This window comes from Eurosta solidaginis, chromosome 1, assembly GCF_040869045.1.
Source record: "Eurosta solidaginis isolate ZX-2024a chromosome 1, ASM4086904v1, whole genome shotgun sequence".
NCBI classification, from domain to species: Eukaryota; Metazoa; Arthropoda; class Insecta; order Diptera; family Tephritidae; genus Eurosta; species Eurosta solidaginis.
The window spans coordinates 280,930,742-280,950,102 of record NC_090319.1 but is presented as its reverse complement, the minus strand read 5'-3'; the positions used below and the strand labels follow the sequence as shown (position 1 = coordinate 280,950,102).

Sequence of the window (19,361 nt, the reverse complement as noted above, 5' to 3'; positions counted from 1 at the left end):
AAATATCGTCCGTTGAGCATAATACCGGTAAATAATAATTGTTATTCAATTATTATTTTGGTTTTATTGGGAAAAACTGAACAGAAGGAAACATTTGCTGGCATATTGCAATGGTACCATTTCGAAAACCGCGACATCATATAATACAATTCAACTGTTCAAATACACATATATGTAAATAAACAATTACTAGGAAATTATTGTTTGAAAAAGTATAGCAACCTGTTTTGTCAAAGCCACGCTCATTTTATTTCGCTGAATCTGTTTGTTTAACTAATTAAAAATGTTCATTATAATTATATGTTTGTATTTTTAATGGCGTGTTCAATTTTACTTCAGATCCTTAAGATCTTATGAACATAATACCAGAAAATAATAATTGTTATTCAATTACATATATGGTTTTATTGGCATAATGCAATGGCACCATTTCGTAAACCGCCATGTCATATAACACAATTCAACTATTCAAATACACACATACATATATAAACAAAACATTAATAGGAAATTTTTGTTTTGAGAAAGCATCGCAATATTTTTTGTCAAAGCCACTTTCATTTTGTTTCGCTGGTATATGCGTCAATATGAATCTGTTTGTTTAACTAATTAGAAATGTTCGTTATAATTATATGTTTGTATTTTTAATGGGGTGTTAAATTATTCTTCAGTACCTAAGAACTTATGAGCATAATACCGGTAATAATAATTGTTATTCAATTACTATTTTGGATTTATTGGAAAAACTGAAAAGATGGAAAGATTTACTGGCATATTGCAATGGTACTATTTCGAAAACCGCCACGTCATATAACACAATTCAACTGTTCAAATGCACATATATTTAAACAAATAATTACTAGTTAATTTTTGATTTGAGAAAGTATAGCAAAATATTTTGGCAAAGCCATGTTCATTTTATTTCGCCGGTATATGCGTCAATATGAATCTGTTTGTTTAACTAATTAAAAATGTTCATTATAATTATATGTTTGTAATTTTAATGGCGAGTTCGATTTTACTTCAGATACTGAGGACTTATGAACATAATACCGGTAAATAATAATTGCTATTCAATTGTTATTCAATTATTATTTTGGTTTTATTGGGAAAAACTGAAAAGAAGGAAACATTTACTGGCATATTGCAATGGTACCATATTGTAAACCGCCATTTCATATAACACAATTCAACTGTTCAAATACACATATTTTGAAACAAATAATTACTAGGAAATTTTTGCTTTGAGAAAGTATAGCAAAATGTTTTGTCAAAGCCATGTTCATTTTATTTCGCTGGTATATGAATCTTTTTGTTTAACTAATTAAAAATGTTCATTATAATTATATGTTTGTATTTTTAATGCCGTGTTCAATTTTACTTTAGATACTTAAGAACTTATGAGCATAATACCGGCAAATAATAATTGTTATTCAATTACTATTTTGGTTTTGTTGGGAAAAATTGAAAAGAACGAAATATTTACTGGCATACTACAATGGTACCATTTCGAAAACCGCCACGTCATATAACACAATTCAACTGTTCAAATACACATATATTTAAACAAATAATTACTAGGAAATTTTTGCTTTGAGGAAGTATAGCAAAATATTTTGGCAAAGCCACGTTCATTTTATTTCGCTGGAATATGCCTCAATATGAATATGTTTGTTAAACTAATTAAAAATGTTCATTATAATTATATGTTTGTATTTTTAATGCCGTGTTCAATTTTACTTCAGACACTGAGGACTTATGAGAATAATACCGGTAAATAATAATTGTTATTCAATTGGTATTTTGGTTTTATTGGGAAAAACTGGAATGAAGGAAAGATTTACTGGCATATTGCAATGGTACCATTTCGAAAACCGCCACATCATATAGCACAATTCAACTGTTCAAATACACATATATTTAAACTAATAATTACTAAGAAATTTTTGCTTTGAGAAAGTATAGCAAAAGGTTTTGGCAAAGCCACGTTCAATTTATTTCGCTGGTATATGCGTCAATATGAATCTGTTTGTTTAACTAATTAAAAATGTTCATTATAATTATACGTTTGTATTTTTTAAGGCGTGTTCAATTTTACTTCATATACTTTAAAACTTATGAACATAACGCCAGAAAATAATAATTGTTAATCAATTACTATTTTGGTTTTATTGGGAAAAACTGAAAAGGAAGAAAGATTTGCTGGCATATTGCAATGGTACCATTTCGAAAACCGCCACGTCATATAACTGTTCAAATGCACATATATGTAAACAAACAACTACTAGGAAATTTTTGTTTTGAAAAATTATAGCAAAATGTTTTGGCAAAGCCACGTTCATTTTATTTCGCTGGTATATGCGTCAAGATGAATCTGTTTCTTTAACTAATTAAAAATGTTCATTATAATTATATGTTTGCATTTTTAATGGTGTGTTCAATTTTACTTCAGATACTTAAGAACTTATGAACATAATACCGGAAAATAATAATTGTTATTCAATTACAATTTTGGTTTTATTCGGGAAAAGTGAAAAAATGAAACATTTACTGGCATATTGAAATGGTACAATTTCGAAAACCTCCACGTCATAATACACCATTCAACTGTCCAAATCCTAGCAAGAAAAACCCACGAGTTTCCGGGAAAAAAAGGAAAGATATGAGAAGGAAAAAAAATTTAAGTCCAATTGTGTCAAGAAATTAAACCTCTTTTTTGTAAAATAAAAACTCGAAAAGGTCAAAAACTCATTTTTCTTAGAGAACTGGATATATAATATCCCGTGAGACGTCGAAGGCGAAAAGAGATTGCAGCGCGAAGCGTACATAGAAGCTTTTATTCACAGCCACCCATCATGGGTACTGCGTACATACCAGAGCAGGCCCCCTTTATAAACGTGTTGTTTTTAGAATTTAGAGCTGATGCGCCGACATTCCAATATATCAGCGACGGGCGAGCGTGGCTGCATTACAACTGCGATTCCTCCTTTGTAGTGACAGTTTCAGAGGACCTTCGTCAAAGTGGAAGCAAAACGTTGGTAAGATACTTCTTGTGGGGTTAGCTAAGCAGTATATAGAAAAAGCTGTGGCCAATTGAATAAAAGCACATTTGCACCAGTGAAAAACTAAAATATACTAAATACCTAAAGTACGCTATATTGAACTTAATTGTGGCGAAAAATATCGATTGCCGTAAAATTGCTGTACCAGAATTCATATCTGCTTCCAATTTTGCCAGTAAAATGCAAAAAGGTGAAAATATTGTAATTAAAACCATTACTAGTCGAATCTGCAAGTGAGTTGAAAACCAAAGCTCTGCAGAAACCAAATTCAACTTTTTGTGCTCTTCCACGTACTTCTTCTACTAATGTCTACCAGTTAAGACCATAAAAGACACGGTGTCGTCGATGAGTTTGTAGCGACTACAAACAACCAAATCCTTTAACTGGGAAAAACTCATGTATACTGCTCCATCGCGCGCTACCACCAGCTATAGCGCCCGCGAAGTCCCAGGCTTACCACCATAACCAGCCATAATAGCCGACAACTAAAATTACCAGCAAGAACCATAATAGACGCAACAACACAACCGGCAAGAACAAGGACCATCAACCACATCATCAGCATGTACACCAGCAGATGCCGCCGGACGGTCTTTTCCGGCTAAGTAGGTACCGGCCTACTGGGTGAGTCCGTTCTGGAATAACAACAACCACATTTTTTTTTATGAACAAATTTTAATGTAACCAATTTTTATTATTAATCCCCACCGTACTTATACAGGCATATGTAGTCTCACATTTGAAACAACAACAACTCTATTTCCTTATGTATATAAACTATCTATCATAATAGATTAATTCCGTATATGCGTACATATTTATGTGGGTGTATGACTTTAAATTCACCCTTTCAACGTTCTCATTAATAAAAACGTACTTTACCTTGATTCAACCAAATTTTGCCGAAACAAAAAATTATATATATATATTTTTTTTTTTTTTGATTAATCACTCCTACTAGTGAATATCCTTTCCTTTTTACGTGCTGTACATATTTTGATTTCTTCACTTCTAACGTACCTACATATGAACATACATGTACAATAGAGTATGAAATATATTTTTTTCTGGATACCTCTTTAGCAAAGATAAGGAAATCAATTTATATGTAAAAGTAAATGCACGGATGTACACATTCGAAGATCTTACTAATCCCTACCCTCCCAATCACTTAATTAAGCTGCTCCGTATACATAAATGCATAAATAGTAAGTTAACTTAAACAAAACTTGCTGTTAAACAATAACAGATTTCATGTGTGTAAAGCAGAATAGCATTTAAATAAACTATTTAAAACCGAGAATACCAAAACACGTTAATATAATCAATTTATTATACTTATATGCATAAACGTATATACATTTATGAATTTGTACTATCTTTTATGTAAGCCCAACTAAATGCAAATTTAGACTTCAAAAAACCAAATTAAAAATAAATTGTATTGCCTTATGAGCTGAAAAGTTGCTAAGAGCCTTCATGAATTGCTTTGTACGAAATATTTTGGGAATGTGAACAGACAAATAATTAGAGGGAAAGTGAAAGCCTACATAAAATATCGTACAGATTCATTTACGGCATAAATTAAATTTAAAAAATACAAAGCTTTTTGGTAAAGTTTAATAATGAATTGTAAATAAAATTTTTATAATAAGAATGGGAACGCTGACTTCCTTATTCATTTAGAAGGCATTTAGGGCATACAGGTAAGGGGCCACCGAAAATTTAGTTGCGTAGGTGGCCATGGATTTGAGTGGGGGGATAAGTACCGGGCGTCGCAACAACACCCGCGGCGCCCGCTATATATTCGGCCTTTTTGTTTACTTTCTTTTCCTTACTTTTCAGCATTTTTTTTTATTATTTGATTTTCAGTGTTGGTAAACGGCCACGTCCGGTTCGGTAAAAATTTTTTTTGCGGTTATTTTTTTGAATTTAAATTCTGAATGTTTAACGGTCTGTCCGTGACATCCGGTTCGGCCGGATGTTGTTTTAGTTTGAATTTCAAGTGTTTTGAGACGTCCCTGCGCTTTTTTGTCAGTTTCTTTTAAAAGGCATGATATGAACTTTTTTTGTTATGTCGCTGGAACAGTAAGGTCGGCAAGGACCTCGCCCAGCCGACATGACTAGCCATTGTGCAACACCAGAGCATGCCGACTGCCTTCCTTACTGCTCCCGTAGAAGATGCGATTCCATAAAACATAATACTGGTATATAATAATTGCTATTCAATTGCTATTTTGGTTTTATTGGGAAAAACTGAAAAGAAGGAAAGATTTACTGTCTTATTGCAATGGTACCATTTCGAAAACCGCCATGTCATAGAACACAATTCAACTGTTCAAATACACATATATATAAACAAACAGTTAATAGAAAATTTTTGTTTTGAGAAAGTATAGCAAAATGTTTTGTCAAAGCCACATTCATTTTATTTCGCTGGTATATGTGTCAATATGAATCTCTTTGTTAACTAATTAAAAACGTTCATTATAATTATATGGCGTGTTCAATTTTACTTCAGTTACTTAAGAACATATGAGCACAATACTGGTATATAATAATTGCTAGTCAATTGCTATTTTGGTTTTATTGGGAAAACTGAAAATAAGGAAAGATTTACTGGCATATTGCAATGGTACCATTTCGAAAACCGCCATGTCATATAACACAATTCAACTGTCCAAATACACATATATATATAAACAAACAATTACTAGGAAATTTTTGTTTTGAAAAAAGTATAGCAAACTGTTTTGTCAAAGCCACGTTCTTTTTATTTCCCTGGTATATGTGTCAATATGAATCTCTTTGTTTATCTAATTAAAAACGTTCATTATAATTATATGGCGTGTTTAATTTTACTCCAGATACTTAAGAACATATGAGCGCAATACTGGTATATAATAATTGCTATTCAATTGCTATTTTGGTTTTATTGGGAAAAACGGAAAAGAAGGAAAGATTTACTGGCATATTGCAATGGTACCATTTCGAAACGCGCCCTGTCATATAACACAATTCAACCGTTCAAATACACATATATATAAACAAACAATTACTAGGAAATTCTTGTTTTGAGAAAGTATAGCATTTTGTTTCGCTGGTATATGTGTCAATATGAATCTCTTTGTTTAACTAATTAAAAACGTTCATTATAATTATATGGCGTGTTCAATTTTACTTCAGTTACTTAAGAACATATGAGCACAATACTGGTATATAATAATTGCTAGTCAATTGCTAATTTGGTTTTATTGGGAAAACTGAAAATAAGGAAAGATTTACTGGCATATTGCAATGGTACCATTTCGAAAACCGCCATGTCATATAACACAATTCAACTGTCCAAATACACATATATATATAAACAAACAATTACTAGGAAATTCTTGTTTTGAGAAAGTATAGCAAACTGTTTTGTCAAAGCCACGTTCTTTTTATTTCGCTGGTATATGTGTCAATATGAATCTCTTTGTTTATCTAATTAAAAACGTTCATTATAATTATATGGCGTGTTTAATTTTACTTCAGATACTTAAGAACATATGAGCACAATACTGGTATATAATAATTGCTATTCAATTGCTATTTTGGTTTTATTGGGAAAAACTGAAAAGAAGGAAAGCTTTACTGGCATATTGCAATGGTACCATTTCGAAAACCGCCCTGTCATATAACACAATTCAACTGTTCAAATACACATATATATTGTCACAGATATTAGCATCCCTAAGCTATACCATCACTAAGGCGATGCTAAGCGATGTTCACGTCAATAATCAAATCATGTATACACATATATAAGGCAGCCGAGAGATGTCACACACAGATGCATTTACTTATACGCCTATGTGTGTGCGAGAGACTGTAAACTACAAACTCACATACATCTGAGAAACGCTGAAAAGTAGAAAATTGTAAACAAGTAGAAACTATATGAGAACTATAAACACTCGAAATAGTTGGTAAGTTCTGGAAATAGAAGAGCCTAGATGTATGCAGCGTAAACTATAAAAGCGGCACAAGCGAGTAAAATGTAATTCAGTTTGAGTTGAGCTATCAATCAGTTTGATTAAGCACGCGATCTGGCGGCCAATAGTAGAGTTTCATTTGAGTTATCAGTCAGTTTGGTTATTAAGCCAGCGAGTAGCAAAGTATAAGTGTTATTGTGAAGTACTTTAATAAAGGCCATTTTTCCATTATTAAATATTGGAGTTATTTATTCAACAGTTTAGTGATTCGAACTTAGCAGAGGATTGCAAATAAGAGGATTTGCAAGTAAATTCGTTACAATTGGTGTCAGAAGAGGAATTGTTGAATACATTCCAGAGGACAACAAGGACATGGCAAAGTTCAGTGAATTGAAGATCCAGCAACTAAAGAAGGAGTTGGAGAGCCGTGGATTGAATACAAGCGGCGTTAAACTTGAACTTCAGGCACGGCTACGAGAGGCAATGGAAGCAGAAGGAATTGATGCGGAAGAGTATGACTTTCATCTTGATGGCGAGGAAATAACAAAAATGGAAGAAACACCGCAGACAATGGCGAACACAGACCTGAACATGATATTGGCTGCAATATCGGCACAAATGTCCGAAATGTCATCACAAATATCTACCAACATGTCATCACAATTGGAATCACAGGAGGCACGCATTTCAGAAATGTCGACACAGATAACATCCAAGATGGAAACTCAACTGGAAGAACAGAAGACATATATGGCATCACAATTGGAAGAACAGAAAACACACATGGCGTCACAAATTGCAGAACAATTAAAAGAACAAGAGGCACGCATAACATTACAACTCGAAGCACAAGAAGAACGTATCTCAACAAAGCTGGAGGCACAGGAAACAAAATTCTCATCGCAGCTGGAGGCTGTTAGTGTGCGACAAAATAAAGTGGAGGCCGAGATGGATGCTTTGAAAGATCGGATTCAGGAGTTACAATTGAACCGTCCAATCACTTCAACGTCTACTCTGAAGGTAAAATCCCCAACGTTTGATGGTTCTGTTCCATTCCAGGTATTTAAGCTCCAATTTGAGAAGACGTCGACAGCGAACAACTGGAATGATTAAGATAAAGTTGCAGCTCTGTTCGTGGCATTGAAAGGGCCAGCAGCCGAAATCCTACAGACGATTCCCGAAGGAGAGCGGAACAACTATGAAGCATTGATGGCCGCTGTCGAGAGACGTTACGGAAGCGAGCATAGGAAACAGATATTCCAAATTGAGTTGCAAAACCGCTACCAAAAAGCAAATGAGACATTGCAGGAGTTTGCTTCAGATGTTGAAAGGTTGGCTCATTTTGCAAATGCGGATGCACCCGTGGAATACACGCAAAGAGTGAAGATTCAGAGCTTTATAAATGGCATAAGGGACGTCGAAACGAAGCGAGCCACATACGCGAACCCAAATCCAACATTCGCAGAAACGGTGTCACAAGCTCTGATTCAGGAAACGGCGTCGCTTCTGTGTAAGCCAGTTTTCAAAGCACGCCGTGTGGAAGTAGAAAGGCCAGAGTGGGTAGACGCAATATTGGAGGCACTGAAAGGATCGCAAAAGCGAAGTGAAAAAGTTTTCAAATGCTTCAAATGCGGGAAGTCCGGTCACATAGCACGTCATTGCGATCTTGGTCTTAAAATTTCCAACAATGTGGGTGGCCGTAAACGCAAAGCTGGAGGAGATGAGCAAGAGCGAGTAAGAGGTAGAGAGCTAGATCCAGCTATTGAATGCCCTGCGATATCTGTGTCGCAAATTGGAAGGAAATCAAGCAGTCTTACCGTCAGAGGGAATGTGGATGGCAAAGAACGAGTACTGACTGTAGATACGGGCGCATCTCATTCCTTGAAACGATCTGACTTGGTCAACAGGAGAGTAAAACCGTTACCTGGAGCAAAGTTGCGTACGGTCACTGGCGAGTATAACCAAGTTCAGGGAGAAGTGATATGTGAAGTATTGATTGGGAAGGTCATGGTTCTACACAACTTTGTTGTGGCGGAGATTGTTGATGAAGTTATATTGGGAGTGGATTTCTTGGTTGACCATGACATCAAGATCGATATGCAGAGAAGGGTGATGTGTTATGAGAACCAAGATGTGCCACTTAACTTTAGTTTGGAAAAAGGGTTCAGCAGTAATCGGGTACTGGTGGAGAAGACTCGACGAAGGCCACGAAATTCAAAGGTAAAAGTTGATGGAACAAATGAGCCAAACAAATCAAAACCGAAGGTACCTGTGAGAGAAACACTGGCATTGAAAAGCCCTAACGGACGTACTGAAACGAAGAAAGAATGCAAGGGTGGTTTCAAGCCAAGGCACACTACTGTTGTGAAGCGTCGGAACGATACTGATTATGCAAAGGAAATCCGTCCAGCGCAAGCTCTGCGAAGTAGTTCTTCATTGGTCAAGCAACAGAGTGCGAGGGAACGATCCAGGATAATGAGTAGTAAGATGAAACACAGGTACGACAAGGAAAATAATTCGAAAGGTTTCTTGGCGGGAGATTTGGTACTGTTATACAACCCTCACCGGCGGAAAGGTGTTCCATCCAAATTTCGGTGCAGTTGGGAAGGCCCGTACAAGGTTGTGAAGAAGATCAGTGATACCATCTACCGCATACAAAGCATTGAGAAACCACGGAGTAGAAGAGTGGTACATTTGGCGATGCTAGCAGCGTTTAGATCGAGAGATTTGTCTGATCGGGACGATCAGACTTAGGTGGAGGGCAGTGTCACGGATATTAGCATCCCTAAGCTATACCATCACTAAGGCGATGCTAAGCGATGTTCACGTCAATAATCAAATCATGTATACACATATATAAGGCAGCCGAGAAATGTCACACACAGATGCATTTACTTATACGCCTATGTGTGTGCGAGAGACTGTAAACTACAAACTCACATACATCTGAGAGACGCTGAAAAGTAGAAAATTGTAAACAAGTAGAAACTATATGAGAACTATAAACACTCGAAATAGTTGGTAAGTTCTGGAAATAGAAGAGCTTAGATGTATGCAGCGTAAACTATAAAAGCGGCACAAGCGAGTAAAATGTAATTCAGTTTGAGTTGAGCTATCAATCAGTTTGATTAAGCACGCGATCTGGCGGCCAATAGTAGAGTTTCATTTGAGTTATCAGTCAGTTTGGTTATTAAGCCAGCGAGTAGCAAAGTATAAGTGTTATTGTGAAGTACTTTACTAAAGGCCATTTTTCCATTATTCAATATTGGAGTTATTTATTCAACAGTTTAGTGATTCGAACTTAGCAGAGGATTGCAAATAAGAGGATTTGTAAGTAAATTCGTTACAATATAAACAAACAATTACTAGGAAATTCTTGTTTTGAGAAAGCATAGCATTTTGTTTCGCTGGTATATGTGTAAATATGAATCTCTTTGTTTAACTAATTAAAAACGTTCATTATAATTATATGGCGTGTTCAATTTTACTTCAGATACTTAAGAACATATGAGCATAATACTGGTAAATAATAATTGCTATTCAATTGCTATTTTGGTTTTATTGGGAAAAACTGAAAAGAAGGAAAGATTTACTAGCATATTGCAATGGTACCACTTCGAAAACCGCCATGTCATATAACACAATTCAACTGTCCAAATACACATATATATATAAACAAAAAATTACTAGGAAATTTTTGTTTTGAGAAAGTATAGCAAACTTTTTTGTCAAAGCCACGTTCATTTTATTTCTCTGGTATATGTGTCAATATGAATCTCTTTGTTTAACTAATTAAAAACGTTCATTATAATTATATGGCGTGTTTAATTTTACTTCAGATACTTAAGAACATATGAGCATAATACTGGTATATAATAATTGCTATTCAATTGCTATTTTGGTTTTATTGCGAAAAACTGAAAAGAAGGAAATATTTACTGGCATATTGCAATGGTACCATTTCGAAAACCGCCCTGTCATATAACATAATTCAACTGTTCAAATACACATATATATAAACAAACAATTACTAGGAAATTTTTGTTTTGAGAAAGTATAGCAAAATGTTTTGTCAAAGCCACATTCATTTTATTTCGCTGGTATATGTGACAATATGAATCTCTTTGTTTAACAAACTAAAAACGTTCATTATAATTATATGGCGTGTTGAATTTTACTTCAGATACTTAAGAACATATGAGCATAATACTGGTAAATAATAATTGCTATTCAATTGCTATTTTGGTTTTATTGGGAAACCCTGAAAAGGAGGAAAGGTTTACTGGCATATTGCAATGGTACCATTTCGAAAACCGCCACGTCATAAAACACAATTCAACTGTCCAATTACACATATATATAAGCAAACAATTACTAGCAACTTTTTGTTTTGAGAAAGTATAGCAAACTTTTTTGTCAAAGCCACGTTCATTTTATTTCGCTTTTATATGTGTCAATATGAATCTCTTTGTTTAACTAATTAAAAACGTTCATTATAATTATATGGCGTGTTTAATTTTACTTCAGATACTTAAGAACATATGAGCATAATACTGGTATATAATAATTGCTATTCAATTGCTATTTTGGTTTTATTGCGAAAAACTGAAAAGATGGAAAGATTTACTGGCATATTGCAATGGTACCATTTCGAAAACCGCCATGTCATATAACACAATTCAACTGTTCAAATACACATATATATAAACAAACAATTACTAGGAAATTTTTGTTTGGAGAAAGTATAGCAAAATGTTTTGTCAAAGCCACATTCATTTTATTTCGCTGGTATATGTGTCAATATGAATCTCTTTGTTTAACTAATTAAAAACGTTCATTACAGTTATATGGCGTGCTCAATTTTACTTCAGATACTTAAGAACATATGAGCATAATACTGGTAAATAATAATTGCTATTCAATTGCTATTTTGGTTTTATTGGGAAAAACTGAAAAGAAAGAAAGGTCATATGACACAATTCAACTATTCAAATACACATATATATAAACAAAAAGTTAATAGGAAATTTTTGTTTTGAGAAAGTATAGCAAAATGTTTTGTCAAAGCCACACTCATTTTATTTCGCTGGTATATGTTTCAATATGAATCTCTTTGTTTAACTAATTAAAAACGTGCATTATAATTATATGGCGCTTTCAATTTTACTTCAGATACTTAAGAACATATAAGCATAATACTGGTAAATAATAATTGCTATTCAATTCCTATTTTGGTTTTATTGGAAAAAACTGAAAAGAAGGAAAGATTTACTGGCATATTGCAATGGTACCATTTCGAAAACCGCAATGTCATATGACACAATTCGACTGTTCAAATACACATATACATATATAAACAGACAAATAATAAGAAATTTTTGTTTTGAGAAAGTATAGCAAAATGTTTTGTCAAAGCCACACTCATTTTATTTCGCTGGTATATGTTTCAATATGAATCTCTTTGTTTAACTAATTAAAAACGTTCATTATAATTATATGGCGTGTTCAATTTTACTTCAGATACTTAAGAACATATGAGCATAATACTGGTAAATAATAATTGCTATTCAATTGCTATTTTGGTTTTATTTTGAAAAACTGAAAAGAAGGAAAGGTTTACTGGCATATTGCAATGGTACCATTTCGAAAACCGCCACGCCATAAAACACAATTCAACTGTCCAAATACACATATATATATAAGCAAACAATTACTAGGAAATTTTTGTTTTGAGAAAGTATAGCAAAATGTTTTGTCAAAGCCACGTTCACTTTATTTCGCTGGTATATGGGTCAATATGAATCTCTTTGTTTAACTAATTAAAAACGTTCATTATAATTATATGGCGTGATCAATTTTACTTCAGATACTTAAGAATATATGAGCATAATACTGGTAATTAATAATTGCTATTCAATTGCTATTTTGATTTTATTGGGAAAACCTGAAAAGAAGGAAAGATTTACTGGCATATTGCAATGGTATCATTTCGAAAACCACCATGTCATATAACACAATTCAACTGTTCAAGTACACATATATATAAAAAACAATTACTAGGAAATTTTTGTTTTGAGAAAGCATAGCAAAATGTTTTGTAAATCCACATTCATTTTATTTCGCTGGTATATGTGTCAATACGAATCTCTTTGTTTAACAAATTAAAAACGTTCATTATAATTATATGTCGTGCTCAATTTTACTTCAGATATTTAAGAACATATGAGCATAATACTGGTAAATAATAATTGCTATTCAATTGATATTTTGGTTTTATTGGGAAAAACTGAAAAGAAGGAAAGATTTACTGTCATATTGCAATGGTACCATTTCAAAAACCGCCATGTCATATAACACAATTCAACTGTTCAAATACACATATATATAAACAAACAATTACTAGGAAATTTTTGGTTTGAGAAAGTATAGCAAAATGTTTTGTCAAAGCCACATTCGTTTTATTCCGCTGGTATATGTGTCCATATGAATCTCTTTGTTTAACTAATTAAAAACTTTCATTATAATTATATGGCGTGTTCAATTTTACTTCAGATACTTAAGAACATATGAGCATAATACTGGTAAATAATAATTGCTATTCAATTGCTATTTTGATTTTATTGGGAAAAACTGAAAAGAAGGAAATATTTACTGGCATATTGCAATGGTGCCATTTCGAAAACCGCCATGTCATATAACACAATTCAACTGTTCAAATACACATATATATAAACAAACAATTACTAGGAAAATTTTGTTTTGAGAAAGTATAGCAAAATGTTTTCTCAAAGCCACATTCATTTTATTTCGCTGGTATATGTGTAAATATGAATCTCTTTGTTTGATTAATTAAAAATGTTCATTATAATTATATGTTTGTATATTTAATGGTGTGTTCAATTTTACTTCAGATACTTAAGAACTTGTGAGCATAATACTGGTAAATAATATTTGTTTTTCAATTACTGTTTTGTTTTTATTGCGAAAAACTGAAAAGAAGGGAACATTTACTGGCATATTGCAATGTTACCATTTCGTAAACCGCCATGTCATATAACACAATTCATCTGTTCAAATACACATAAATATAAACAAACAATTATTTGTATTGGGCCAAGTAAGAATTTTAATTATATTTTTATTGGAGCTTTTCGGCCGGGTTTTTTTTAATTATAATTTTTTGTACATTAACGCTAATAATTTTTTTGTTAAATAACATTTAATGTATAGAACATACACATCTATAAATACACCATTGACACACTGTACACCCTTTGCTTTCACCAGTCAAAAATCGACTGTCAAAGGGTGTACAGTGTGTCAATGATGTATTTATAGATGTGTATGTTCTATACATTAAATGTTATTTAACAAAAAAATTATTAGTGTTAATGTACAAACAATTATAATTAAAAAGTCCCTAATGAAGACGCAAAAATTGTGTCGAAACGCGTAGGATGTTTAAATAAACGTTGTTTTATTAAGAAGGGAAAAAACCCCGGCCGAAAAGCTCCAATAAAAATACTATAAACAAACAATTACTAGGAAATTTTTTTTGCGAAAGTATAGCAAAATATTTTGTCAAACCACATTCACTTTATTTCGCTGGTATATGTGTAAATATGAATCTCTTTGTTTGATTAATTAAAAATGTTCATTATAATTATATGTTTGTAATTTTAATGGCGCGTTCAGTTTTACTTCAGACACTTAGAACTTATGAGCATAATACCGGTAAGTAATATTTGTTATTCAATTACTATTTTGGTTTTATTCGGAAAACTGAAAAGAAGGAAACATTTACTGGCATATTTCAATGGTACCATTTCGAAAACCGCCACGTCATATAACACAATTCAACTGTTCAAATACACATATATTTAAACAACTAATTACTAGGAAATTTTTGTTTTGAGAAAGTATAAAAAATGTTTTATGAAAGCCATGTTCATTTTATTTCGCTGGTATATGAGTCAATATGAATCTGTTTGTTTAACTAATTAAAAATGTTCATTATAATTATATGTTTGTATTTTTAATGGCGTGTTCAATTGTACTTCACATACTTAAGAACTTATGAGCATAATACCGGTAAATAATAATTGTTATTCAATTACTATTTTGGTTTTGTTGGGAAAAACTGAAAAGAGGGAAACCTTTACTGGCATATTGCAATGGTACCATTTCGTAAACCGCCATGTCATATATAACACAATTCAACTATTCAAATACACACATATATAAACAAACAATTAATAGGAAATTTTTGTTTTGAGAAAGTATCGCAATATTTTTTGTCAAAGCCACTTTCATTTTATTTCTCTGGTATATGCGTCAATATGAATCTGTTTGTTTAACTAATTAGAAATGTTCATTATAATTATATGTTTGTATTTTTAATGGCGATCAATTCTAGTTCAGATACTTAAGAACTTATGAACATAATACCGGAAAATAATAATTGTTATTCAATTACAATTTTGGTTTTATTGTGGAAAAGTGAAAAAAGGAAATATTTACTGGCATATTGAAACGGTGCCATTTCGAAAACCCCCACGTCATAAAACACAATTCTACTGTTCAAATACACATATAAATATAAACAAACAATTACTAGGAAATTTTTGGTTTGCGAAATTATAGCAAAATATTTTGTCAAACCACATTCATTTCATTTCGCTGGTATATGTGTCAATATGAATCTCTTTCTTTAACTAATTAAAAACGTTCATTATAATTATATATTTGTAATTTTAATGGCGTGTTCACTTTTACTTCAGATACTGAGGACTTATGAGCATAATACCGGTAAATAATAATATTTATTCAATTGGTATTTTGGTTTTATTGGGAAAAACTGAAAAGAAGGAAACATTTACTGGCATATTGAAACGATGCCATTTCGAAAACCCCCACGTCATAAAACACAATTCAACTGTCCAAATACACATATATATATAAACAAACAATTACTAGGAAATTTTTGGTTTGCGAAATTATAGCAAAACTTTTTGTCAAACCACATTCATTTTATTTTGCTGGTATATGTGTCAATATGAATCTCTTTGTTTGATTAATTATACGTTTGTAATTTTAATGGCGCGTTCAATTTTACTTCAGACGCTTAGAACTTATGAGCATAATACCGGTAAGTAATAATTGTTATTCAATTACTATTTTGGTTTTTTTGGGAAAAACTTAAAAGAGGGAAAGATTTACTGGCATATTGCAATGGTAACATTTCGAAAACCGTCACGTTATATAACACAAATCAGCTGTTCAAATACACATATACATAAACAAACAATTACTAGGAAAGTATAGCAAAATGTTTTGTCATAGCCGCGTTGATTTTACTTCGCTGGTATATGAGTCAATATGAATATGTTTGTTTAACTAATTAAAAATGTTCATTATAATTATATGTGTGTATTTTTAATGGCGTGTTCAATTTTACTTCAGGGGGGAAGACGGGGCAGGGTCTGATGCTCGGCATTGCTCCCGACTCTACTACGAAGATTGTAGGTATGAGTGGGAGCAGCCGTGTGAGTTGGTAGCGCCTTGTGGCGTGAGCAGCAGCGGGGCTGTTGGAAAGTAGGGGGGGGGGGGGGGGGGGGGTTAAGGCGTAGACTACGGGACGCCCTAGGGCGTGAACAGCAAGGAGGCACAAAAGCTTTATAGAAGTTACGTGGACGTCTGGTTTTGGGATCTAGCCCAGAACAACCTGTCCGATGCAACCAGCCCTTACACGAGAACCACTGACAAGAGTATGACCGTTCTAAAAAGATTCTTTCCCGGCAGATGCAGCAAAACCCGGATTGGGTTCGATACCTTCCCGGAGCAAGTGAATATAGAGCAGTCCCGCTGCAAAGAGCTGCTGGGCGGATGACAATTTGTGGGAGGGACGCAACAAATTAATTGGGGTTACACTGAAATGACATACCTTGGTCGGGAAAAATTCCGAGTCGCTCGGGTACATAGAACCGACTGCCTTGGGAAGCGCATATAATAACTGCAATAATAACTGTTATTCAATTACTGTTGTTGTTGTTGTTGTTGCTGTTGTTGTAGCAGTGCTTTGCCCCCACCCAATAGGTGCGACCGATCACTAATTGTCATGGGGTGTTAGAGGAGTTGGTTCCACATTACAATTAAAGCGATGCTTGGTGTCATGTGGTGTCATGTGGGGATACATTGCAAGCGGGGCATACATTTTGTATGTCGGGGTTGATTCTGGATAGGTAAGAGTTTAACCTGTTACAGTTATCTATGCTACGCAGGGAGGCCACGCGAGGGTTGACGCATTACCTTATGAGTAATGCGTTCAGAGCCAGACCGGACGCGAAGCGGGAAAATCTTCAACCGCACCTACACCACCAACTTAACGGCGACGGAGCCGGAACGTACCTTGAGGCCCGCCACGGTTTTAACGGGACGTGGGCAGGTGCAGCATTAGCCTACCAGCCATTTTGGTAGGGTTTCACCCCGACCTACTAAAGTGGCAGAATACCGCACCTACCAGCCCAATGTCATCAAGTCAAAATGTAATGTGAAATCAAAGTCCTAAAACAGTCCAGTTCGTCACCGTTGTGTACCGATCTTGACTCTCCCTCCCCTGAGCTCGGCACAATGACTCAAGGGGTGCGGGTTCTATCGAGTTGTCCTCTCTAGATCCGCCATTATCAGTAGAAGCAGGGGCAACTCGTGCAGGACGTGATAACTAATCACGCGTGACATTCGTCACTATGGCCGGTCTAAGACTGATATCAGTCCCTGATCTAGAGCCTGAAACCACTTATGATATCCAAGCCAAGTATCTTAGCCCCCAGCATAGATAACCACGAGATCGTTAAAGGGCGACTACACAATCGGCTCCGGATAGCGGCCTTGAGGGGGGACTTTTTTAGAATGGACAATACTAATACGAATCCGCCAAGGATGGGGTGCGGAAGAAGAGCGCTTTTGATGGAAATCCGTCAAATCAATCTTCAGCACTCTAAGGCGGCTTCCGCAAATTTGTTGCTCTGCCTTGAAAAAGGCGGAGTGGATATAGTCCTTGTCCAGGAGCCGTGGCTGAGTAGTAACGGCAGTAAGATTTCTGGATTAAGGACTGGAAAATTCAACACCTTGGTGCATGGGGAGGCAAGTAGGCCTAGATCCTGTGTGCTTGTTAAAAAAGAGATTAAAGCTTTTATTCTCTCTAATTTCAGCAATGCTGACGTAACCACGGTCTGCCTCGAGCGAGGAAGTAATGAAATGTGGGTGGTCTCAGCGTACATGCCCCACGGGGACGTAGTGGGACCACCACCTGCGATACTGGGTGAAATCACCGCTGAAGCAAGGCGGAGAGGTGTTGGCGTGATCATCGGTGCCGATGCAAATGCCCATCATAGCATTTGGGGAAGCTCGGATACCAACACTAGAGGTGAGTCTTTATTTACTTTTATTGTAGATGAGGGACTTTGTATATGTAATAGGGGGAATGGCCCGACTTTTATTACTGCGTTAAGGGAGGAGGTCCTGGACCTCACCCTGGTTAGTAGAGAACTGGAAGGTCGGATATCTGGATGGAGGGTTCTCAACGAGCACTCCTTCTCTGATCACCGATATATTCAGTTCTCAGTGAACGAAGAACGTCCCGGTAAAATATCTTTTAGGAACCCTAAAAGTACTAACTGGGACTTGTATTGTAGGAAGCTGGGAGAGCTACTGCCTGCGGTGCCTATCATTAGTTCGGGCCTGTCCGAATCTGAGATAGACGTTCTGGTGGAAAACTTCACCTCGGCAAGCAATAGCGCCTTTCAGCTGTCCTGCCCATTGAAAACTTACAGGGGGAAGGGCAAGCCGCCCTGGTGGTCGGATTCTCTTGACGACCTAAGAGCGTCCAGTCGGCGGCTCTTCAACAGAGCCAGGAGGAGTAAATTACCCTCGGACTGGGAGCTCTATAAGGTGAGTCTGGGGATTTATAAATATGAAATAAGGATAGCCAAGCGAGATGCATGGCGAAGCTTCTGCGAAAACGTAGAAGGCTGCAATGAATCCGCGAGATTTAGAAAAATACTCTCTAGGAACCCCGCTCCTCTGGGGTATCTGAGAGATGATGGTGGGGACTGGTCGATGAGTAGCGAGGAGTCCCTAAGGCTTTTACTGGACAATCATTTTCCCGATGTCCCAGTTGCGCAGGGATCTTCGCCTGCATGGTCGGCGGTCGTTGGCCATGCAGAAGTGCCTGCCATTCCAATACGGGAAAGTCAGATAACCTGGGCTATAGGGTCGTTCAAGCGCTATAAGTCTCCGGGCCCGGATAGAATCATTCCTGCGCAGCTTC

At 35.1% G+C, this 19,361-nt stretch overlaps 1 protein-coding gene across 18 annotated transcripts in view; it reads left to right on the top strand.

Moving 5' to 3' along the window:
- Window positions 1–19,361, top strand: part of LOC137237381 (uncharacterized) — a 617,434-nt gene that overhangs the window by 379,349 nt on the left and 218,724 nt on the right. The gene's annotated exons all lie outside the window — the stretch shown is intronic.